Source organism: Hyaena hyaena, unplaced genomic scaffold (assembly GCF_003009895.1).
Source record: "Hyaena hyaena isolate Hyena2069 unplaced genomic scaffold, ASM300989v1 scaffold_1999, whole genome shotgun sequence".
Classification (NCBI taxonomy): domain Eukaryota; kingdom Metazoa; phylum Chordata; class Mammalia; order Carnivora; family Hyaenidae; genus Hyaena; species Hyaena hyaena.
Genome location: NW_024082632.1, coordinates 87,673 through 105,397, shown reverse-complemented (window position 1 = coordinate 105,397; position 17,725 = coordinate 87,673). Strand labels below are relative to the sequence as shown.

Genomic DNA, 17,725 nt, shown 5'->3' with positions numbered 1-17,725 from the left:
GAGCACGTGCAAGCAGAGGAAAGGGGCAGAGAGGGGGAGGGAGAGAGAGAGAGAGAGAGACAAGGAGAACTCAAATAGGCTGCACAATCAGCACAAGCCTCATGCGGGGATCGATCCGACAAGCCTGGGATCATGACCTGAGCTGAAATAGTCATTCAATGAACTGAGCCAACCAGGCATCCCAATAGTGTCATTTTTTAATGAAATTAGTTCTAATTAAAATCTTTATCGGGCACCTGGGTGGCTCAGTCGGTTAAGTGTCTGACTACGGCTCAGGTCATGATCTCAAGGTTCGTGGGTTCGAGCCCGGCATCTGGCTCTGTGCTGACAGTTAGCTCAGAGCCTGGAGCCTGTCTTGGGATTCTGTGTCTCCCTCTCTCTCTGACCCTCCCTTGCTCACGCTGTCTCTATCTCTGTCTCTGTCTCTCTCTCTCAGAAATAAATAAAACATTAAAACAAATCTTTATCTTAGGAAAAACTTTAAAAATTAAACTGTTTTGAGGCAGCTTTCATATTATATGGCTACGTTCACTTACTGTTATAGCTTCCTTACATTTTTTCAAACTGTCTTCTGATTTTAAAAATTATTTTATTTTATTTTCATTTTTAAACGTTCTCCCCCCTGAGAAAATTATTTATTAATGTGAAATTATTGCCAAAAAGTATTTTTCAATGTTTAACCTCAGCACAAAAATTGATAGTATATGAAAGGGTGTCTATTACACATTATACTATGAAGGATACTTCTTATAGATTTGGTATAATTTTAGACAATTTTATGATGCTCACTTTCCATCAGTTTAAATTTTTAAAGGCTGATGTAAACTGCAATCTGGGAAACAGATTTATGGGGACATTTTTAAATACATTTTCCATTTCTCTGAATAACTATTCACTTGACTTTGCAACAGATCAAGTTTTAACATTAAAATTTGGATCGCTTCTCGGCCTTTTGGCTAAGATCAAGTGTAGTAACATTAAAATTTGGATGTGATGTTGCATGTCATTGCAATTCATTGCACTTATCAAAATCTCTACATTGAAAGAAAGACACACTTCACTTGTTAAGGCAGTAAACTGAAATTTTAAGTACATAAATTACTTATAATTGCAGGGGTGCCTGGGTGGCTCAGTCAGTTGAGCGTCCAACTGTCAGTTTGAGCTCATGTCATGATCTCATATTTCATGAGTTTGAGCCCTGCAATGGGCTCTAAATTGACAGCATGGAGCCTGCTTGGGTTTCTTTCTTCCTCTCTCTCTGCCCCTCCCCCGATTGTGCTGTCTCTGTCTCTCTCAAAATAAGTAAGTAAACTTAAAAAAATAACTTATAATTGCAGCATAAGCATTATGCTTAAGAAATTTAAAAATTCTGTAGGTCAATAGCAATATGATTTCAACATTATAGAAAAATCATATTGGGGTTCATTCTTAAATTTCAGCTAATCCAACTATGCCTGTATAAAAAAACTCTATACTATCCCGTTAATGTCTACTTAGGGTATGCCTGATCACTTCAGCTCTGGTGAAGTCAATGAATCTTTAGGCAATCATTTAATCTCTGGACACACTTTCTTCGACCACTGGGCCTACTTCTAACCTAGAGAGCTATAAAAACCAAATCAAAGTGCATATATTTTTCCACACGTGAGTTCTTCAAATATTTGGAAAACAGCTCTTCCTCTACTCTAGTTAAATATTCCAGAGTTGTTCATATTTATTGCAAAGTTGGCATAGATTTCCTTCTCATCAAGCTTACTTTTTCTCTGAACAGAACCACATTAGTCTAGATGTCTTTAAACTTATTATATCAATTACTGAAAGCAATCCTTTCTGTAGGGTCTAACCTACAGCAATTAGAGGTAAATAATCACTTTCCTGTAATACACATGTTATGCTGCTTCTGTCATCCCAGACTAAGGGCACATTCAGCCTATGTAGTAACTGTTATGATATCCACTGACATCCTTATGCTTCTCTTACAGATGTTGTCCAAACTGCACATTTCTTAGATCTTGAACCCTTATGGTGGGCTTTATAAATTCATGTAGGGAAACAAATAGTTTTGCTGTTTATAAAAATTGAGTCAGTAACAAACTTGGGCATCCTATGCACTTAAAATTAACTTGTGAATTAATCTTACACTCAAAGAATATAGTCTACTATTAAGAATTTGGGGTAAGGAGGCAACATCTGTGGATCTCTAGATTCAAGTTCATCATTTATAAGTGAGAATAATATTGCTATCTACCCTGAAATGATTGTGAAAGGATTAAAGAGATAATTTTCATTACATTTTCTACATAATGGTTGACATAGTAAGCACTGAAATAAATTATGAAGGTGTGGTTTGGTGGAGCCCAGGACCTCACACTTGTCACTTAAACATTTTAATTTTGTTGTGTTTTTACCAAATTGAAAGCTTAATTATAGCACTGAAATCTATCTTGTCAGAACACAAGGAGGAATACACTTTATACCTTAGTTTCAAGAGCTCTTATTTAATGGGAAATAGACATGTGTAAAACAAAGTAAAAACTAACATAAAAGCTCTGCGCAATGCATATCTTTGGTAAACATAGAATGTTGACGTACTTGAACTGAGGTATAGCTGGAGAGATCAGCGTGGGCTCAACAGAGAATACAGGGCTTGAAGTCAAAACAGAAGGTAAATAAGAGTCTTTCAGGTAAACCAGCAAATGCAGATGCCCTGCACAGAGCTATAAGAAAGCATGGAATGGTCAGGAATAAGGAATAGTGATTACAATTTACAACATAAATTGTAAGGATGGGATAAGAGGATAGGAAAATCACCAACAGATAGGCCATAACAAGATTGCAACTCATATATAGGATTTTAGATTTTAATTCTGAAGGTTAAGGGAAATTATGGAAATGAGCTGATGGATACCATGTTACTGCTGTAATCATATGCTAAGGTTTAAAGGATGAATATGATAGGAGTAGAGCATGTAAAGTTGAGAAAAGTGTGTCTTGCGGCAGGGAAATCTATAAGGAGGAAATGAAACAATTCAGTTGAAAAAATGAGGATCTAGTGCAAAAAAATAGAAATCAGATGTGAAATCAGAAAGTGAAAAACAGATAGTTATGGGGCATACTAGCAGTAAAACATATTGAAATATTAATGTGGAGCCTTAAAAGCAGGGATTTGGAAGAAAATTGAGGCTTCTTGTTTTCTGAAACAAGGAAGATATTGGTATTATTCTTTGAGATGGAGAATAAGGAAAGAGTTACAAGTTGTAAGAAGTCTACAACTGTTAGGTTATATTTTAAATGAATACACTTCAAGGAGTTAGAAACCCAAACAAGAATGTCAGAGAATGAGAGAGATTTGGGGAAACATCTGAAATAAGTGAGAGTCTAAGACACAGAATAAAATTGCTCACATAGAGTATGCAAAATAAGAAAACCTCTCAGTCCAAGACTTATAAAATGCCAATGATTATGAGATATGTTTTGATGTGTGTATTTGCATACTGAAGTAAAATGTCAATAGATACATTGATTGTACATGAAAGTGAGCCAAATTCCCAGGGAAAGGATAGAAAAAAGTGTCCCATGCTATGTAAGTAGATTGCATTTAGAAAAGATGGATGCCTTCCTTTGAGATCAGCAGGAAGGAGACATGCCGAAGTGCCAGTAGAGATAACTGTGCAAGACCTGGGGAGAATTTAACGGAGTTCCTAGAGTCTATTTTCTTATAAAAATGAAATCAGATGGAAGGAGACAAAATTGAAATTATGAGCTTTAAGAAAACAGAAGTTGTAACATTGTTGCTGAGGCTAATAGAATAGGACACTTTCCAGAAACATGAAGATGACCCAGCAATGTTAAAGACTCAGAGAGAGTCATAATCTCCGTATTTGTAGTGAAAAATATATCCATGATGCTATAATTGTATCCAATAAAATTGAGCTATTTGTTGTGAGATTAAAGAAGACAGATTTTTGCAGGGGCAGCGTCAGAGGGAACACAACAACATGGGAAAGACGACTATATGTAGGTATGTCCTCTAGAAGAATGGCATCACCAGAGTTCAACCCTCAGCTTGTGTCTCATTGTATGCTAGTCATCACTGACTTGACTTTTCAACAGTATTCAGCTATAACCAAAAGTAACATCTATTCCCTAATTCTTTTCAAAAGATGCCCAGGGTTAAAATCACAACTGTTTCCTCTGCATGAAAGATATTTGTCCATGTGTCCCAACATTGTCTGAGCCTTTCTTTGAAATGTTGTTAAACATAAAATCACATACTTCTACGGGCGCCTGGGTGGTTTAGTCGGTTAGCGTCCGACTTTCGCTTAGGTCATGATCTCGCGGTTCGTGGGTTCGAGCTCAGTGTCGGGCTCTGTGCTGACTGCCAGCTCAGAGCCTGGAGCCTATTTCAGAGTCTGTGTCTCCCTCTCTCTCTGACCCTCCCCTGCTCACGTTGTCTCTCTCTTTCTCTCCTAGAAATAAATAAAAATATTTTTAAAAAATCACATACTTATATTTTAGTTTCTTAACTGTTCTATTTTTTTCATCTCTATTCATATTATGGCATAATTTAACATCCAGTTACTTGTCTTAGACTGTATGTCTTAAGTATCCTTTGACAAAAATTATTATGCATATAAATTAAAAACTATTAATTTGACATGACTAATTTAATATAAATAACTCTTTCCTGATGAGCATTATAGACAGAGTACTGGTGAATCTTTTTTTATTTTATTTTATTTTTTTTATTTTTTATGCTTCTTTTTTAATTTTTTTATTTTTTACAAAAAGTTTATTATCAAATTAGTTTCCACATAACACCCAGTGCTCATCCCCACAAGTGCCCTCCTCCATGCCCATCCCCCCTCTCCCCCACATCCATCAGTCCTGTTTTTGTCAGCATTGAAAAGTCTCTCATGGTTTCCTCTCTCCCTTTCCCCCACCATTTCCCACCTTCTTCTCCCCCTTGCTCCTCAGTTAAGTTCCTCCTAGACCTCCTATACGTGCAAACATATGATATTTGTCCTTCTCTGCCTGACTTATTTCACTCAGCATAACACCCTCAAGGTCCATCCATGTTGCTACACATGGCCAGATTTCACTGTTTCTCATTGCCATGTAGTATTCCATGGTATAGATAAACCACGTCTTCTTGATCCATTCGTCCGTTGATGGACACTTAGGCTCTTTCCACGTTTTGGCTATTGTTGAGAGTGCTGCTATGAACATTGGGGTCCATGTGCTCCTATGCATCAGCATTTCTGTATCCCTTGGGCAAATTCCTAGCAGTGCTATTGCTGGGTCCTAGGGGAGTTCTATTGTTAGTTTCCAGAAGAGCCTCCACACTGTTTTCCAGAGGGGCTGTACCAGTTTACATTCCCACCAACAGTGTAGGAGGGTGCCCGTTTCTCCACATCCTCGCCAGCATCTAGAATTCTCTGATTTGCTCATTTTAGCCACTCTGACTGGCGTGAGGTGGTATCTCAGTGTGGTTTTCATTTGTATTTCCCTGATGAGGAGGGATGCTTAGCATCATTTCATGTGTCTGTTGGCCATCTGGATGTCCTCTTTGGAGAAGTGTCTGTTCATATCTTCTGCCCATTTCTTCACTAGTTATTTGTTTTTTGGGTGTGAAGTTTAGTGAGTTCCTTATAGATTCTGGATATTAACCCTTTATCTGATATGTCATTTGCAACTATCTTTTCCCATTCCGTTGGTTGCCTATTAATTTTGTGGGTTGTTTCCTTTGCTGTGCAGAAGCTTTTAATCTTGATGAGGTCCCAATCATTTATTTTTGCTCTTGATTCCCTTGCTTTTGGGGATGTGTCAAGTAAGAAGTTGCTGCGGTGGAGGTCAAGGAGGTTGTTTCCTGCTTTCTCCTCTAGGGTGTTGATAGTTTCCTGTCTCACGTTCAGGTCCTTTATCCATTTTGAGTTTATTTTTGTGCATGGTGTGAGAAAATGATCTAGTTTCATTCTTCTGCATGTTGCTGTCCAGTTCTCCCAACACCATCTGTTAAAAAGGCTGTCTTTTTTCCATTGGATATTCTTTCCTGCTTTGTCAAAGATCAGTTGGCTGTATACTTTTGGGTCCACTTCTGAGTTCTCAATTCTGTTCCATTGGTCTATGTGTCTGTTTTTGTGCCAATACCATACTGTCTTGAGGATGACAGCTTTGTAGTAGAGGCTGAAGTCTGGGATGGTGATACCTCCCGTTTTGGTTTTATTTTTCAGTATTACTTTGGCTATTCGGGGTCTTTTGTGGTTCCATACAAATTTTTGGATAGTTTGTTCTAGTTTTGAGAAGTATGCTGGTGCAATTTTGATTGGAATTGCATTGAATGTGTAGAGTGCTTTAGGTAGTAATGACATCTTAACTATATTTATTCTTCCTATCCATGAGCATGGAATGTTTTTCCATTTCTTTGTGTCTTCTTCAATTTCCTTCATAAGTTTTCTATAGTTTTCATCATACAGATCTCTTGTATCCTTGGTTAGGTTTATTCCGAGGTATTTTATGGTTTTTTGTGCAATTGTGAATGGGATCAGTTTCTTGATTTCTCTTTCTGTTGCTTCATTATTGGTGTATAAAAATGCAACCGATTTCTGTACGTTGATTTTGTACCCTGCAACTTGGCTGAATTCTTGGATCAGTTCTAGTAGGCTTCTGGTGGAGTCTGTCGGGTTTTCTATGTAGAGTATCATGTCATCTGCGAAGAGTGAAAGTTTGACTTCCTCTTTGCCAATTCTGATGCCTTTGATTTCCTTTTGTTGTCTGATGGCTGATGCTAGGACTTCCAGCACTATGTTAAACAACAGTGGTGAGAGTGGACATCCCTGTCGTGTTCCTGATCTCAGGGGGAAAGCTCTCAGTTTTTCCCCGTTGAGGATGATGTTAGCTGAAGGCTTCTCATAGATGGCTTTGATGATGTTTAAGTAGGTTCCTTCTATCCCAACTTTCTCGAGAGTCTTTATTAAGAAGGGATGCTGTATTTTGTCAAATGCTTTTTCTGCATCTATTGACAGGATCATATGGTTTTTATCTTTTCTTTTATTGATATGATGGATCACATTGATTGATTTGCGAATGTTGAACCAGCCCTGTAACCCAGGAATGAATCCCACTTGATCTTGGTGGATGATTCTTTTGATATGCTGCTGGATTCGATTTGCAAGGATCTTGTTGAGAATTTTTGCATCCGTATTCATCAAGGATATTGGCCTATAGTTCTCTTTTTTTGTTGGATCTCTGTCTGGCTTGGGAATCAGAGTGATGCTGGCTTCATAAAATGAGTCCGGGAGTTTTCCTTCGACTTCTATTTTTTGGAATAGCTTGAGAAGAATTGGGATTAATTCTGTTTTAAATGTCTGGTAGAATTCCCCAGGGAAACCATCAGGTCCAGGGCTCTTATTTGTTGGGAGATTTTTGATCACTGATTCGATTTCTTCACTCGTTATGGGTCTGTTCAGGTTTTCTATTTCTTCCCGTGTGAATTTTGGTAGTGAGTGTGTGTTTAGGAATTTGTCCATTTCTTCTAAGTTGTCCAATTTGTTGGCATATAATTTTTCATAGTATTCCCTGATAATTGCTTGTATTTCTGAGGGGTTGGTTGTAATAAGTCCATTTTCATTCATAATTTTGTCTATTTGGGTGCTCTCTCTTTTCTTTTTGATAAGCCTGGCTAGAGGTTTGTCAATTTTGTTTACTTTTTCAAAAAACCAACTCTTGGTTTCATTGATCTGTTCAATTGTTTCTTTGGTCTCTATGTTGTTTATTTCTGCTCTAATTTTTACTATTTCTCTTCTTCTACTGGGTTTAGGGCGTTCTTGTTGCTCTGCCTCTAGCTCCTTTAGGTGAGCTGTTAGATTTTGGACTTGTGCTTTTTCTAATCTCTTGAAATAGGCCTGGAGAGCAATGTACTTTCCTCTTAGGACTGCCTTGGCCGCATCCCATAGATTTTGAATTGTTGTGTTTTCATTTTCATTTGTTTCCATATATTTTTTAATTTCCTCTCTAATTGCCTGATTGGCCCATTCATTCTTTAGAAGGGTGTTCTTTAACCTCCATGTTTTTGGCGGTTTTCCAGACTTCTTCCTGTAATTGATTTCAAGTTTCAAAGCATTGTGATCTGACAGTGTGCATGGTATGATCTCTATTCTTTTATATTTATTGAGGGCTGCTTTATGTCCCAGTATGTGATCTATCTTGGAGAATGTGCCATGCGCACTTGAGAAGAAAGTAAATTCCCTGGCCTCAGGATGTAAAGTTCTAAATATATCCGTCAGATCCATCTGGTCCAATGTGTCTTTCAAGTCCATTATTTCTTTAGTGATTTTCTGTCTGGTTGACCTATCCATTGCTGTAAGCGGAGTATTAAAGTCCCCTGCTATTAGCACATTCTTATCTATAAGCTTGTTTCTGTTTGTGATTAATTGTTTTAGATATTTAGGTGCTCCCATATTCGGTGCGTAGACATTTATGATTGTTAGTTCTTCCTGATGGATGGACCCTGTAATTATTATGTAGTGCCCTTCTTCATCTCTTGTGATTGTCTTTAATTTAAAGTCCAGTTTGTCTGATATAAGTATCGCTACTCCGGCTTTCTTTTGATTTCCTGTAGCATGATATATATTTCTCCATCCCCTTACTTTTAATCTGAAGGTATCTTCCCGTCTAAAATGAGTTTCTTGTAGACAGCATATTGATGGATTTTGTTTTTTAATCCATTCTGCTACCCTATGTCTTTTGATTGGAGCATTCAGCCCATTTACATTCAGTGTTATTATTGAAATATGTGGGTTTAGAGTCTTTGTATCTTTTGTAGGGTTCATGTTTGTGGTGGTGTCTCTGGTATCTTTGTTCCTTGCAACCTTTCCTTCAGAGCATCCCCCTCAGGATTTCTTGTAGGGCTGGCTTCGTGGTGACAAATTCTTTCAATTTCTGTTTATTTGGAAAGGTTTTTATCTCTCCTTCTATTTTGAATGACAGGCTTGCTGGATAGAGGATTCTTGGCTGCATATTTTTACTGTTCATCACATTGAAGATTTCCTGCCATTCCTTTCTAGCCTGCCAAGTTTCAGTAGATAGGTCTGTCACCACTCTGATAGGTTTCCCTTTGTATGTTAGGGCCCTTTTCTCCCTAGCTGCTTTCAAAATTCTCTCTTTGTCCTTGTATTTGGCCATTTTCACTATGATATGTCGTGCAGAAGATCGATTCAGGTTACGTCTGAGGGGAGTCCTCTGAGCCTCTTGTACTTCCACATTTACTTCCTTCCCCAGGTCGGGGAAGTTCTCTGCTATAATTTGTTCCAGGACTCCTTCAGCACCTTTCCCTCTCTCTTCCTCTTCTGGGATTCCTATGATACGGATATTGTTGCGTTTGACCGTATCGCTGAGCTCTCGAATTCTTCTTTCCTGTTCCTGGATCAGTTTGTCTCTTTTTTTGTCAGCTTCTTGTTTTTCTATAATGGTGTCTTCTAAATCACTTATTCTCCTTTCTGCCTCTTCATTCCATGCATTGGAGGCCTCTAATTTATTATGTATCTCATTTATCGCATTTTTTAATTCTTCATGCCTATTTTTATTTTCCATTCTGTCTCTAGCCATAGTTTCTTTGATGTCCCCTATGTTTTTTTCAAGCCCAGCTATTAATTTTACCATTATTCTTCTAAAATCTTGTTCAGTTATGCTGCTGATATCTGTTCTGAGCAGTTCATTAGCTGTCATTTCTTGAAGTTTCTTTGGAGGAGAGGTCTTTCGTTTCCTCATTTTAGTTTGCTTTCCGGCTCTTGTTGGTTTTAAAGACCTGTTATGCTCTCCGTATCTATGAGCGCTGCTATATCCAAGAAGACTCTTTGACTGTCCAGGGCCTATCCTTTCAGAGAGTGTTTTTTGAATGGTATCTCTTGGTCTCTCTTGTTGGGACCCTGGTTATTTTATTTCCCTATTCGTAGTGCTTTTGGGACTCTCCACCCTGTGTACTCTGGCTTGTTTCTTGAGGTAGCCCTGGAAAAGAAAACAGACAGACAAACACACAGGGAGCAGGAGCACACAAACGTACAGGCTAATTCAACTAACATGCAAAGCGAGAGGGAAAACGAAAAAGTTAAGAGAAAAGACGGAAGAGCGAGGGCAAATAATAGGGAGTATTAAACACATAAAAGGGTCAAAAAGGGGAAAAGAAAAGGAAAAAAGAAGAAAACCGATGGACAAAGAACGGTTTAAAGCATATACCTGGATTTCCCAGCTACAGTTAAATAGCCATGTGTATATAGTGCTGGTTGAAGAGCAGAGAGAAAGAGAGAGAAGACAGAGTGGGGATGAGGCAAAATTGGAAATAGAATGAACAGGCAGAAGGGATAAGAAGCTTTTTTCAAAGAGGTAAAGGGTAGAATATGGTTGGGTAGGTGAGAGCAGGATGCTGGTATTTTCCAGAGAAACTATATAGTCTAATTACTCCTGAGAGAAAGAGCTGAAAATGTCAGTAGGTGTAGAATTTACATTTACACAATGGACTCGTGATCGTTTAAGCAAGCTGGCGACCAGAGTTAATCAGGTCAGTGTTCTGGGGAAAAAAGAGAGAAAAGAGAAAGAAGAAGAAAAAAAAGAAGAAAAAGGGGAGGAGGGCAGCTCTCAGGCAGGGATGGGCATGGCGTGATCCAATGTGTCAGGCGGGAGCTCTGCCTTGGCGGTCGTGGGGAGGGGAGTGACGGTGCTCTAGTCCCTTTTTGAACCAAGAGCTGCACCTCGCTTTTTTGGGCATGTAAACTCCCTGTGCCGGGGGCGCAGCCAAAGTTGGTTGCACTCTTCAACCCAGGCCAGTTCCAATCTCCAAATCCCAGTCCGCGCGCCCCGCTGAAATTGCCTTAGACACAGCTTCCCAGGCAACCCCCTCGGGCAATTCCAGGCCCCCTGTGGAGCTCTGGGGGTGGAGTCAGAATCGCTGCTTCCTCCTCTGGGTCAGGCTGGTGCACATGGACAGGGACTTGCCTGCAGGGTGCGCTGAGCCGGAGCCCGCTGGAGTGAGGAAAACCGGGTCCCTCTATGGCTCGTCACCCCAAAACACGAACTCACAGGCAAATTTCCCAGTTTTTAGCTCTTTGCCTTCCCTCTAGAACCCCAGCCCACCAAGAGCGCAGATGCCAGGTGTCCGTGCGGCTCTTTCAGGGGCCCCAGCCGCCCGGGAGCTACAATGGCGGCAGGCGCGCCGCTGCTCTGAAGTCCAGCCGCCAAGAGCCAACACAAAGCAGCAGTCTGTGCACTCAGCCCTCTGGGACCAGGTGGCGCGAGGGGACCTGGTGTGCAGGTATGTGGCAACTACAGTCTTTCTATGCCGAGTGGAGGTTTTTCCCCCCAAGCGGAGGTTTTTCTGTTTCGGACTCTCTCCTTTTCCCCTCTCACTCCCCGTAGAGGGTAGAGGGGGATTGCCTCCCACTCTGGAGTCTCCGATCCCGACCCGATTTTATCTTCCCCGGTTCGCACTCACATTAGAAGGCTTTCTCAGTGGATTCTGCGTCCTTTTTCTCCCAATCTCTCAGGTTTTGTAAGGTTTCCAATGGCTTCAGATGTTTTCCGTGCGATGTATGGGCGCGAGTGCAAGTACGGAGCTCCTTACTTCTCCACCATCTTGCCCCTCCCCCGTGGTGAATCTTTTTTTAAAAGATGAGATAGTGAATATGCTCAGCTTTGCATGCCAAGTATCTCTTTTGCAGCTACTCAAAATAGCCATAGACAGTAGGTAAACTAATGGGGTGCTTGTGTTCCAATAAAACTTTATTTATGGACATAGAAATTGGTATTTTATATAACCTTCATTTGTCAAGAAATAGTCTTGTTTTTATTTTTTCCAAGTATTGAAAAATGTAAAAAATATTTTTAAGTGTGGGTCATACACAAAAAGGCAGTAGGTAAGATTTGCCTTGAGTTATATAGTTCAATGATTCATGCTGCATATGAAAACTGCTAATATACAAAGGCTTGAAATCTGCTAATTGATAAATCTTGCCCTGTGTTTGAGGTACACTTCTTATTTTAAATTTTAAAGCTAGAAAGTCACTTAAAGATTTTTGAGTCTTTGGTTTAAGAAACAATATAGCATGCATGTCCTGGCATATGAGTCTTGATGCATTCGGTATGAGTCTTACCAGTTATAAGGCCTAAGGCAGGTCATGTAATACCTTGAAGCCTCAATTTCATCAATCCTGTTATAAGAGGTAGCTATCTAACAGAGTTTCTGTGAGCATTCAATAAGTTAGTAATACATCATTTTGCTTGGATGAGTGCATGGCACATAATAAAACCCAATAGATATTGGGTTTTCAAAACAGTATTACTCAAAAAAATTTTTTTCTAGAAGGTTAAAATGAGATTGCTAAGAAATATAGGTCTTTCACTAATTTAGTGATAGGACCAATGTTAAAACATAGACTTCCTGACTTTAAATATCAACAGTATTCCACATTCAACAAGGAGGAATTTATGACTTTAACTTTTAATGAAAAATTTAGTTGTTGTAAAACATAAAATATCTTTGGTTTAACTGCACTCCAGAAAAATACTGTTTGTTCTTTTATATCTTGAAACATATTACTGATTACTATCCATAGAAAAGTCCTAGATTTAGTAGATCTGTTTTAGGCAAGAAAAAATGAAAATACACTTGGTCTGGCTAGAGAGAATGAAAAAATGAGAACTTCAATTATCAGTATAAATACAATAAAAACATAACTTTTAAAGGATGTACTCTTGACTATTTGCTTTGCATTAATACTTAAATAATAGTAGAGACTAAAATAATTAAATCTTATAAAACCTCTTTTAAGATATTCTGATTAATTAAAGCTGTCTATATAGAAGGAGCTGTCTGAAATTCTTTCACTAGAAAGTGATAGATGATAGATAGATAGATAGATGATAGATAGATAGATAGATAGATAGATAGATAGATGTGTAATAGATGATAGAGTCTTTGCAAGAACACCAGATTTGTGAACTCAGATATATGGGTTTGGAAATACTATCATTGTAACTGGTGATGTTAATGTGTATTCTGTAGTTCTTGACTCTTATTTATGTCTGAAAAAGCATAACTTTATAAAAATACTTAAATCTATTATAAATAAAGAGAAAACAAAGCAGTCATGGAAAACATCATGTTGTGTTTAATGTAATACTGAGCTCTGTCACTGACTATACTGCCACTGAATTATAAAATGTTAGAAATAATGTCAAAAAACTTGGCATATAAAAATGTTGATATAAACCACGCAAGACATAAGCGTAAATGATGTTTATTCAGTGATGCCAAAATGTACAAACCAGAGAGTATCTGATATAGTAGTCTTAAATTCGAGAATTGGGAAAAAATATGTTCAAGTCTGTAGCTGGTTCTCTATAAATAAATCATATTTCTATGAATAATTGTATGGACAGATCAATTCATGTAGCATAAAATATAAAAAGACAGTTTGGTCGGTTTGTATCTATTTTATAAAACACTCTTCTTGCAAGATTTGTGCAGTTGCTCACTTTTTAAATCATCTGTAATAATAGATGTGTATATATCCCTAAAGAAGTATGTAATATCTTGGACTGTCCTACCTCAACATTGATGGACAGAAGTAAATACACCTGATGGCAGTTAAATAGTCAAAACCCATTATTTTGCTAAAAAGGAAATAGAGACATTTAGAAGAAAAGCAACAGCTTTTTTCTTTGGCAGCTAGTGAATGTCAAAACTAGGACTAAAACCCAGATCTCAAACTATGACTTCAACTATATAAAATTAAAAAAAAAAATAATTGACAAATGTGTTCTCAATGGAAGTCACCAAAATGATTTCGTATTCTTAAGAAGTTTAGAGAGACCAGGGGCTGGAGGAGTTTTGAGACAAAATTATTTCCACAGTTGGGCCATGGCTGCTCTGAGCCAAGAGCCAGTAAGTAGAGAGATTTTTAGGGTAACATATCTTAAAATGCATAAAATTTTACTACACACAAATTAGCAATAAATCTGTTTTAAAGATTTTCTCCACACAATTTTTAAATTACTATATTGGGGGCGCCTGGGTGGCTTAGTCGGTTAAGCATCCGACTTTCCCTTAGGTCATGATCTCGCGGTTCGTGGGTTCGAGCCCCGCGTCGGGCTCTGTGCTGACTGCCATCTCAGAGCCTGGAGCCTATTTCAGAGTCTGTGTCTCCCTCTCTCTCTGACCCTCCCCTACTCACGCTGTCTCTCTCTCTCTTAGAAATAAATAAAAAAATAAAATAAAATAATAAAAAAAATAAATAAATTACTATATTGAAGGATGAGTAAGTGGATGATACAGAAAAGGCTCACAAAATGGCACCATTCTACCTCCTGATAAATTATTTTCATAGGTTCCAAAAATACTACCATCAAAGTTCCTGAGATGATCACTCTAGTTCTACTCCAGTCATTCATTATAAATGTACACATAGAAAGATCTAAAGATCTCTACGTTTAATATGCATGACAAGATTTGGTTAAATCAATAGCTACTGAAAAGTGATTTTCTCTACCTTTAATTGTCTTTGCTTACTTGATTCAGTATTAAGATTAGCTCCAAACAATTTACAGAGGGTCATAATTTCCACAAAATCAATGTCAAAGACCAAGCTGAAAATGCTTTCATCTCAAGTAGAGATTCAAGTGAGACTTCTCATAGGAATCAGTTAAAACAGAGGTTTATATTCATTGCGAGTCCTCATGAGTCCACCGCAGGGAGGCAGCTGCTATGCGGTTACATGTCAAGGAAGCTCAAAAAGTTTAAAAATTTTAATATGGTTTAAGAAACTTTTTCTGCCAGTGTCTCTGTGATAATGAACTTCTGTGGATTCATTTTAAACACTAGTTTTAACTCTTGTTCCATAACTTTTGAAAAAAAAATATTCAGAAACCAAAAGAACTTAAAAGAAGACTTTGTTTCTTATTGAGTGTGGGAAGAGAATATCGTAGTAGCAGAACTCTGAAAACTACTTACTGCTCTCAGTACTGATGGGCAGATGCGGAAGTAAAACCCCTTCTATGGAAAAATATAAGCAAAAATCAAAGAGACTGATATTCAAGTGATAGGAGATATTACAGTCATGCTGAGGCCAGCACTGCCATGAGATCAGGTGGTCAAAGAGACCAAAGCCACCTGTGACCGTGTGGTAAAGGAATATGTTCATTTGTATACTGGACCTCAAAGCAAAAATTCTAGTGTTTGTATTGGTCCATCCACTAGGGCAAGTAGAAAAAGCAATGGAAATTCTCTACATATTTTTTTTTTTTTATTTCAAAGTCATAATTTCTACTTTATGCCTGGTTTTTAATGTTTAATGCAAAACAATGTGTTATATGTGCATCCACATGTACACACAGTCACATAAAGTGACATTAGCTACTAGTTCTTTTTCAGATATGGTTAATTAGCAAAAGTGTTCAGATAATCCTGCTTTGGAAGTAAGATATGAAGCTTTCCCTAGAATGTAGGAAGTCTAGGAATTCTAAAAAGCTTCAGAAAGTAGAAGAATAGAGCTGAGAATCCAACCATAAATTGGTGATAAATAATGCCTAGGAAACAGGCCTCAGCATAGAAAAAGGCTATGGCAGAATAGAAGACGCGAGAGGTAAAGGTAAATCTCAAATTTCCCTAATGTGCATAAGAAACTCATTTCACAGCAAGATGCATTTACAAATAAAGCACAGAACATTATAGAGAAGACAGCAAAGAACAGCAGCTTCTGACCTACCACAGGAGAAAAACTAGTACATAGCAGAGACCCAACATAAATGTGCAAAACCCTGACCAGCCTCTCTCTCAACATCATGCAAAATGAAATGCAAGGCAGGAATACAAGAATATAGCAAGTGGCTAAGAATACTTTGTAAAGTGTACCATAAGTCAGTTCTGTCTCTTACTGGGAGATCTTGAATTTGTCACTAAATCTTTCTAAACCTCTCAGCATTAAAAGCCCCAACATCCGTGAAATGGCTATCTTTCTGATTTCTTACAAATAGTTAATAAATTTATGTTTGAGAGATGCTTAACTGATCGCCTGACACATTGTATGTATTCAATAGACAGCAGCCAGTGGGAGTATTCGTTTTATTAGAATACATACACGGACTTAAGGACTATTGACAGAGATGATCAAGATGGAATATAAGACACAAAACAAAAATATATTTGAAAAATTAAGATGTCCACAGCATCAACCTTAGGAAAAATACTAGATATCCAGTTAAATAATCCATTACTGGTGTGTCCTTAAAAGAGACATTTAAAGAAAGACTCATGAAGAGGAGGCCATGTGAAGAAGGAAGTAGAGGTCCTTAGAGTTTTGTAGCCACAGGCCAAGGAACTCAAAGCCAGAGAGGCGAGGAAAGAAATCCTCCTTAGAGCCTATAGTAGCAGTGCAGACTCCAGAACTGTGAGACAATAAGCTTCTTTATTTTAAACTATCAAGTTTGTGGTGATTTGTTATGGCAGCCGTAGGAAACCAATATGACGCTTTAAAAAATAAAGAATTAATAGCTGAAAAAGAATACAGGAGCATTGTAAATATAATGCATTTATTGAGCACAGTGTGCCTGCTGTATAGCAACACTGTGAAGATTCTAATAGGATGCAAGGATTAACAGCTCCTAGAAATGAGAAACATTTGAGAACTAGGCAACTCTTAAATCATTCCTTTTTAAACTTATTTTTGCCCTTTAACTTTTATTTTCTGGACAATTTGTAAAGCATTTCATTCTTAGTCGAGATACTCATTTTTACAGTAACAATATCTAACATCTAGAGGTCCTGTTGGAAAGGAAAAACTTTCCTCTACCCTCTTAGGTTAAGTATCTGGGGGCTGTGAATTAAACTAACAAAAGACAGATTAAGAAGAGAAAAGTTGTAACACTTGTGTTCATATTTACATGCACTGAAATTCACAGAAAGGTGAAATTCAAAAAAAAGGAAAAGGACTTTGGGCTGCAAGGGACCATAAACTGTAGTGAAGTGATTTCTAAATATATGGGGGAAGCTAATGGAAGATAAAGGTTGTTTTAGTAAGGCTTGGTTACACAGATTCATCTTGCTTCCAACCCTCTGTGTCTAATGATTGAGTCGCTGTCCTCTGTTTGGTAAGGTAAAGAGGGATGCCTCCGCAAAGAGAAGTTTACACCCTGCTTTGAGGCAGAAAAAGGAAAGACAGAGAACTCTTACTGCACCTGTTGATTCTCAATTGCTTTCAGCTCCTAAGACTCCTTAGGCCAAAGTGGCATGTTTCGAGGTGGCATATCCTGGACCCCGTTGGTCCCATATAGCCATCTTACCCAAATTCTGTGGACTGCAAATAAAATAACCAAGTATATAAATATACATCACTTACTACCATATTTTATAAGCTTCTTATTATCATTTACTAGTCATGACATAAAAGCTCAAGTTAAAATAGTTTCCCAACTGTCTGAGGTCACAGTGATATTTCGAAGTATAGCTAGCATATTCGATAGTATAGCCACAGTTGAACTAGCCAGCATTTGCCTGAATGAAGCTTGCCTTCTGAAACACTATCTTATTGCCATTTTACCTAGTCTCGTGTTTGCATAGCATATTATAATACTAGAAGTAATGAATCCGGGGATAAAATTCATTTACATTTTCATTGTGATCGCATCATATTTGGTTTTCATTTATTGCCTTATGCACTCAACTATAATTTTTGTTGTT

At 37.9% G+C, this 17,725-nt stretch overlaps 1 pseudogene; it reads left to right on the top strand.

Moving 5' to 3' along the window:
* Window positions 1-936: 936 nt before the first annotated feature.
* Window positions 937-1,057, top strand: LOC120227101 (annotated as a pseudogene).
* Window positions 1,058-17,725: the final 16,668 nt, after the last annotated feature.